Here is a 6930-nt window from a genome sequence, read left to right on the forward strand (position 1 = left end):
CTATTAATAGAAAATTTTATACTATATAGAATCAAATATTATGTGGAAAGTATTTGACATTCTTTATTCCTTAAAATTTAATCTCCTGATAGTTAATAATTATTAATAGAAAATTTTATACTAAATGTAAGCAAATATTATGTCGAAAGTATTTGGCGATGCTTATTTCTTAAAATTCAATCTCCTGATAGTTAACAATTATTAACAGAAAATTTTATACTACATTGAATCAAATATTATGTCGAAAGTATTTGGTGTTGCTTATTCCTTAAAATTTAATTTCTTGATAGTTAACAATTATTAATAAAAAAATTTACACTACATGGAATCAAATATTATGTCAAATGTATTTAGGGTTGCTTATTCCTAGAAATTCAATCTCTTGATAGTTAACAATTATTAACAAAAGATTATACTACATGGAATCAAATATTATGTCGAAAGTATTTGGTGTTGCTTATTCCTTCAAATTTAATCTCATGATAGTTAACAATTATTAATAGAATATTTTATACTATATAGAATCAAATATTATGTGGAAAGTATTTGGCGTTGCTTATTCCTTAAAATTTAATCTCTTGATAGTTAATAATTATTAACAAAAAATGTTATACTATATGGAATCAAATGTTATGTCGAAAGTATTTCGCTATGCTTATTCCTTAAAATTAAATCTCCCGATAGTTAACAATTATTAACAGAAAGTTTTATACTAAGTGGAATCAAATATTATGTGGAAAGTATTTGACATTGCTTATTCCTTAAAATTCAATCTCCTTATAGTTAAAAATCATTAACAAAAATTTTATACTACATGGAATCAAATATTATATCGAAAGTATTTGGCGATTCTTATTCCTTAAAATTCAATTTCTTGATAGTTAATAATTATTAATATAAATTTTTATACTATATTGAATTAAATATTATGTCGAAAGTATGTGGAAAGTCTTTGACATTGCTTATTCTATAAAATTCAATCTTCTGATAGTTACTAATTATTGACAGAAAATTTTATACTACATATAATCAAATATTATGTGGAAAGTATTTGACTTTTCTTAGTCCTTAAAATTTAATTTCCTGATTGTTAACAATTATTAATAGAAAATTTTATACTACATGGAATCAAATATTATGTTGAATGTATTTGGCGTTGCTTATTATTTAAAATTCAATCTCCTGGTAGTTAACAATTATTCATAGAAAATTTTATATTACATGGAATCAAATATTTTGTCGAAAGTATTTAGCTTTGCTTATTCCTTAAAATTCAATCTCCTTATAGTTGACAATTATTAATAGAAAATTTTACACTACATGGAATAAAATTTTATGCCGAAAGTATTTGGCGTTGATTATTCCTTAAAATTCAATCTCCTAATAGTTAACAATTATTAAAAAAAAATTTATACTAAATGGAATCAAATATTGTGTCGAAAGTATTTGGTGTTGCTTATTCTTTAAAATTCAATCTCTTGATAGTTAACAATAATTAACAGAAAATTTTATACTATATGTAATTAAATATTATGTCGAAAGTATGTGGAAAGTATTTGGCGTTGCTTATTCCTTAAAATTCAATCTCCTAATAGTTAACAATTATTAACACAAAAGTTTATACTACTTTGAATCAAATATTATGTCGAAATTATTTGGTATTGCTTATTACTTAAAATTCAATCTCCTGATAGTTAACAATTATTAACAGAAAATTTTATATTACATGGAATCAAATATTATGTCGAAAGTATTCGGCATTGCTTATTCCTTAAAATTCAATTTTCTGATAGTTAACAATTATTAATAGAAAATTTTATACCATATGGATTCAATTATTATATCGAAAGTATGTGGCGATACATATTACTTAAAATTCAATCTTTTAATAGTTAATAATTATTAACAAAAAAATTTATACTATATGAAATTAAATATTATGTTAAAAATATTTGGCGTTGCTTATTCTTTAAAATTCAATCTCTAAATAGTTAACAATTATTAGTAGAAAGTTTTATACTACATGAAATTAAATATTGTGTGGAAAGTATTTGGCGTTGCTTATTCCATAAAATTTAATCTCCTAATAGTTAAAAATTATTAAAAGAAAAATTTATACTACATGGAATCAAATATTATATGGAAAGTATTAGGTATTGCTTATTCCTTAAAATTAAATCTCCTTATAATTAATAATTATTAATAAAAAAATTTATTTTACATGGAATCAAATATTATGAGGAAAGTATTTGGCATTGCTTATTCCTAAAAAATTAATACCTTGATAGTTAATAATTATTAACAAAAAATTTTATACAACATTGAATCAAATAGTATACCGAAAGTATTTGGTGTGGCTTATTCTTTAAAATTTAATCTATTGAAGTTAATAATTATTAACAAAAAAAATTATATTAAACAGAATCAAATATTATGTCAAAAGTGTTTGGCTTTGCTTATTCCTTAAAATTCAATCTCATGACAGTTAAAAATTATTAACATAAAATTATATACCAAATGAAATCAAATATTATGTGGAAAGTATTTCACATTGCTTATGTTAGGATCGGAGCGGCACTAAGAGGGAGGGGGGGTGAATTAGTGTAGCGGATTAAAACTTGTAAGTTCGAAAATGATTCCGTAAAATGTAAGGAGATTTCGCTTTCATTGTAACTTGAGTAAAGTAAAAATCGGAAACTTGCTGTTGTGTAGATAACGATTGTAAAAAAGTAAGTACTCACACATTCAATGAACACACCAATTTAAAGTGCTTCGGTCAAATGACTTACATCCACTTGCGAAGCCTTCTTCAATGAGGTTCCCAGCTTCCACTAGCAAATCTCTTTGAAGGGGAAGGACAAATACCCCTCTTACAACCTTTTACAAGTGGTTCACACTCTTACAGTTTTTAAAGAGAAAGAGGGAGGTGAACACTCAAGCTATTGAAAATAAAAACTTGCTAAAGACTTTGCTAAGACTTTTATCTCAATCTCTTGCTTCTCAAAGGTTGTATTCTCAGTTGAGAATTGAGGGGCATTTATAGGCCCCAAGAGGATTCAAATTTGGGCTCCAAATTTTGAATTCTCTTGGGTTCCCGAGGTTGGCGGTGCCACCGCTCGACCTCTCGGGTTCTAGGCGGTGCCACCGCTTAGTCCAGCGGTGCCACCGCTTAGTTCTCGGGTTCTAGGCGGTGCCACCGTCTACACTATTTCAGCTCATTGGTTGGGCTCCAAACTTGGCCCAAACCAGTCCGAACTAGGGCCCAATTGGCCCCTACTTGGGTTATAGGATTAACACCTAATCCTAACTCTAATTAACATGCTAAATATGAATTTGAAGACATTTCCTAAGCTATTACAAAGTCCACAAGTTAAGACTTCTTCCGGCGAACTTCCGGCGGTCTTCCGATAAACTCTCGGAAACCATTCTGCGGACTCCCGACAAGCTCCTAGACTTCACGATTTGATCTTGGCGAGTTCCAACAAGCTTCTTCGGCAAGCTCCGATCTTTCTCGGTGAGCTCCGGGAACTTCCAACGAACCTTCCAGCGAGCTTCCGAAAAACCCTTCGGCAAGCTCCCTACTCATTCTCGGCTAGTTCCGGTAGCATTCCTGACGAACCTTCGAACTTCCGTCGAACTCTCAAACTCATAACAAATCCTTCGCGCTTGACTCCGATACTTTGTTTCGCTTTTTGTCTTCGTCGTTATCATAGTTAATCCTGCACACACAAGCCAAAACTCTACTCCGATCTAGACAATTATTATAATGCGAATTGACATTTTGTTGCCCGACACGTCATTGGTTGGCGCTTCGTCCGATTCTTTAGCACATCATTCTCTCTTGCGGCTTGTTGCCCAATCGGCAGTTGACCTCCATAACCCCGATATCCTTGGTGCAATTTCGCTCTTGGCTCGATGCTCGATGTCCGAAGCCTTCTGCCATCCAATATCCTATCATGATCTCCTTCGGCGCAATGTCAATTCCTCCTGCGTTAACTGTCTAATCCTGATCGAGTAGACCTGCATCACTCAAAATGCAATTAAACATCTAAACACAATCAATTAGTTTCATCATCAAAATCCGAGATTCAATAATCTCCCCCTTTTTGATGATGATAAGTAATTGATGACTAACGGAGTTAACCTTAACTCCTCGGAGTTTAACCAAACTCCCCCTATCAATATGCCACTGATAGAACACTTGGATTATCCCAAATCCAAGTAACATCCATCATATGTTATGAAAAACATTTAAACCATCATGCAAATATATATAAAATATTCAATTCAATGCATGAAGTCATCAATGTACTTCTCCCCCTATGTCATCAACAAAAAGGAGAAGTAGCTCTAGCTATTTTAAAAGATATGCAAATTTTTGCAACATGAAGCTAGATTTTCATCACAACATATAAGCACAAAAGCATAACAAGATTCTTAAGTTCAATCATGGCAATTCAACACTTGAATTTTTGTGCAAGATTGCACTTTGCTTTTTTTTGCAAGTAACAATATTTATGATGTTTGATATAGCAAATTTCTTCATTACAATTATCGAGCTAGCAAATTCTTCATTCAAGTGTGTAAGCTAGCAATAACTTTCTCGCCCTTTGTCAATGTCAAAAAGAAGGAGAGGAACCAATGATTTAAACTTTTACATCAACTTTGCATCAATCAATATTTCAATCATCACATGATGCATACAAGACAATAATGCAAAGAAATCATTTCATGAAGGATATCAATATGAAAATTCACCAAGGATCACATGATACAATTACAAATCATGATATCATTATGTGATACATCATGAGATGATAATTTATCATATCAATGAAAGATATCAATTGTTAAACATGATATGATAATAGTCTCAAAATTTTCAATTTGCGATACATGTGATACATTGCGATACACTAAAAAAATTTAATGCGATGCTTTTAAGGATATCAACCTATTTTTGATACAAAGCATGGTAAGAGCAATTTTGTTGCAAGTTTTCTAAGTTTCGCACTTTTTGCTTCTTTCGATAGGCAAGATATTTCTTCTCTTTTTGAGAAGTGCAAGCTTGCAAGTTTTACTTCCTTAGTATGCTAGGAAGTTTACTTTCATTTTCAATGCACAAGCTAGCAAAACTTTCTCTCCCTTTATCAAAGTCAAAAAGAAAGGGAGGATTCAATGGCTAAAAATTTCAACCATTCAACAAGCTAAATATGCAAAAAATTCATGAAATATATCAATAAGGATCAATTCATGAATACCAAAGATATGATTCATGGTTCATTAAAATTCTTCTTAATAAGTTCACGATCAAGATTCATATAATTCATAATAAAGCAAATTGATGTACAATCATCACATAAGGCATACAAGGCAAAGAAATATTGTTATTTCTATATTATGAAATATATGATATCAAGGCTCATGATTCATTTGAAAAGATATAGCACAAAGACCAACTTGAAACATTCTTATCAAGATCACCTTTTAAAATATTCCAAGTATCAAGTGTTTAGAGATAAAAAGTTCAATACATTGTATGAAAAAAAATATAATATCAAGTTTTATCATCATGCAATGTAGCAATTAAAGATTTGCAAGTTTAGCATTTTTGCTTTTCTTGAGATAGCAAATGTTTGCTTCTCTACAAGCTAGCAATTTTTATGATATGCAAGTTTTACTACATACAAGCTAGCAAATTTAAAGATGTGCAAGTTGGCATATTTTCTTTTCTTTGCAATGTGCATGATAGTATTTCTTTGTAATGTTCAAGATAGCAAATTGTACATCATGCTAGCTAGCAAATTAAAGATGTTCAAGAAAGCAAGCTCTTTCTTCTCTTTTGAGAAGTGTCATTTTTGCTTCCTTAGCAAAATACCAAACTAGTAAGGGACCATGTTTTACATAAGGCAAGCAAACAATTTGGCAAGTGTTACATTTGTATCTTTTCTTTAGATGTGCAAGAAAAGTAAGCAAGTTTTTGTATTTTCTTGACTTGTGCAAGGTAGCTAATTTCTCTTTGAGATGACCCTTTATATCAATTCAAGATAGCACATTAGCAACTCTTTCTCTCCCTTTGTCATTGGCAAAAAGAAAGAAAAATTCAAGTCATGAATATCAAAATAATAATTTTATCATGAATATTTTATCATTGCATGCATCATTATTGCATGCATAATACCAAATCATCATATATATTTTCAAAACATATAAACTCATCATTATATGCATGATTCCAAATCATCATTCATATCATTTCAATCATTGTTTCAATCATCACTATAACTCATCATGCACAAAATGTAAAATCATCTAATATGATACAAACATTTATTTTTAAAATATTTATCACTATTTTCATGTATGATAATAAAGTATTCATGATACCGAACATTAAGTCAACAATGATTCATTTTATCAAATCTCTTCTTTTTATAAATAACAAAAATTGTAGGTGTACAAAGAAGAGATTGTGCAAAAAATCTCAAGTAGTAAATCCAGGAAGTCAAGATCATAATTCGAATACAAACTCATTCAAATTCAAATCATCAAATTCATCAAAATCTCAACATTACTTTCAAGAGATTCAAAATGGTATACATAGATTTATCATAAAGCAAATTAATTTTCAATCATCGCATAAGGCATTTAAAGAATTTTTGAAACATAGGAGAATGATTAATTTAAGCATGCAATATTTCAATCAAATTCAAGTCATGAATATCAATACTTTCATATTGTGAGTATCAATTCATGAATACTAAAAGATATTATTTGTGATTCCAATTTTGCAAGATCAAGATTATGATTTAGATAAAACTCATTCAAATCAAATCGTTAACTTGAAATTCATAATCAAGTAATCAAAATCAATTTCGAGATTCACAAAATATCATGAAATCATTAATCTCGATCAGATGGAAAAAGTAT

The sequence above is a fragment of the Musa acuminata genome, chromosome BXJ1-5 (assembly GCF_036884655.1).
Source record: "Musa acuminata AAA Group cultivar baxijiao chromosome BXJ1-5, Cavendish_Baxijiao_AAA, whole genome shotgun sequence".
NCBI lineage: Eukaryota > Viridiplantae > Streptophyta > Magnoliopsida > Zingiberales > Musaceae > Musa > Musa acuminata.